Below are 1,771 nucleotides of genomic sequence, written 5' to 3' on the forward strand. Positions count from 1 at the left end.
CTCTGCGTGTGACAGCGAAGCGCCTACTTTCACACCGCAGAACAAGGTTACCCTTTGACGAAGACAGCCCCAAATTGCTGTTCCAAGGTTAGAATGTGACCCGCCAATGAAAACGTTTGAGCCTTTTGCGTGAATTGAGGATTAATCACGATACGGCTCTCGCAAATGCATGAGGTCATGAGCGCACGGGACACAGTAAACATTTTCAGTTGGTAGGAAATTTTGACTTTTGCCCTGGTGGCGGCCGAACTACTCTTATCGATTCGAACCACTAAAGGATCTTTAACGTGCGCACCTTTGTCCGAGAAGTCTAGGTGTATATCTTTCCTACCATAAGATTGGGGGTGTGACTGAAAGACAGTAAGAAGGCGCCAAGGAGTAGCAGTAGAAAGGCTGCAGAAAGAGGAAGGAGCCCAGAGGAGGGGGCAAAGGAGGTTCGAAGCAGTGGGAGCAGAAAGACTTAGTGGAGACGAAAGCAGACGACAGAACATTGTTGGAGAGCAGGAAAGGATGTGAAAGGAGAACATTTTAGAGTAGAACATGTTCCGTCTCTATCTGGATTCGAACCCAGGACCTATTGAATGAGAGTCGAACACCTCAACTTCTATGCCACGAGACCCCCTTAGTTGAGGCTACATTCTATAATATAATCATTATAATTAATACCCATAGCGACAGATAATCCGAGAAAATTTTGGGCTAAATAGATAAAAACCAAAGAAGCACTGCAAGTCATACGTTCAAATAAATTAATGCCCATGTAGAATCGCGAGAGGGAGAATCCTCTTTTGAACTGGCATTCAAATCATCTCTGAAAGCCCCTGTAGCTGCAGTGAAACGAAAACTGCGAAATCACTGCATAGAAGGTTGATATACACAGTAGGAGGCAAGGTCGAGTTTTCTGAGCCTCTTTATGTCGCTTCGAGCAGCGAAAGTTTATGGGGATAATCTTTCTGAAATAAGTTATACCTGATTGAATTTTTGGGTCAAACCTCGTTGATTTTTAGGGTCATACTTGGTTGATTTTCCTGTTCCGCATTCCAAGCCATGAGAAGAAAAATTTGGTTTTTGCCATTAAAAATGACGAATTATTTCACGGAAGTAGAATACTTAGAGACGTCCATTTTTTGTGAGGTCGGTTTTTTAGTATCTCAAATACGGGTGAAATACCTCGTCATGTACAGTATTTGTCAAAACTGAGAATGATCATAATATAGTCGCTCAAAGGTGGAATTTTAATTCCAAGGAGACAATTCAATGGCATAAAATCATAGAAAAAAACAATTTTAAAATTGTCTTTAAAAGCCAGTAAAAAACACTGAAACAGCAACTCAGCAAAAGTGACGATAATGTATCGCTGTGGCCACGTACGGCCATATTGCTGACTTTAACCCGCCCCCTTACTTATCAATCATCTAATTCGTCAATCTTTCTCCTCCAACTTCCACTAACACCATCACCACTATCATAAACATTATCATTGTCACCATCTTCACTATCATCCTTGTTGTAAAATACAGGGAGTTAAAAAAATAAACCAACAAAAATACCTAAGATATTATGGTTTCATAATTTTAACGAAATTGACCAACAAAGACCACTTGAGCTTCAGCAAGAGTAAAATAATCTGAATTAAATTAGGACGGTCATTAGAGCAAAAGAAAAACTAGAATGAAACATGTTCAGAGTGATTATGCATATTATACTCGCTCTCTCTCTTTCTTTCTCTCTCTTTCTCTCTCTCTCTCTCTCTCTCTCTCTCTCTTCCCAA

Source organism: Aplysia californica, unplaced genomic scaffold (genome assembly GCF_000002075.1).
Source record: "Aplysia californica isolate F4 #8 unplaced genomic scaffold, AplCal3.0 scaffold00054, whole genome shotgun sequence".
Lineage (NCBI taxonomy): Eukaryota > Metazoa > Mollusca > Gastropoda > Aplysiida > Aplysiidae > Aplysia > Aplysia californica.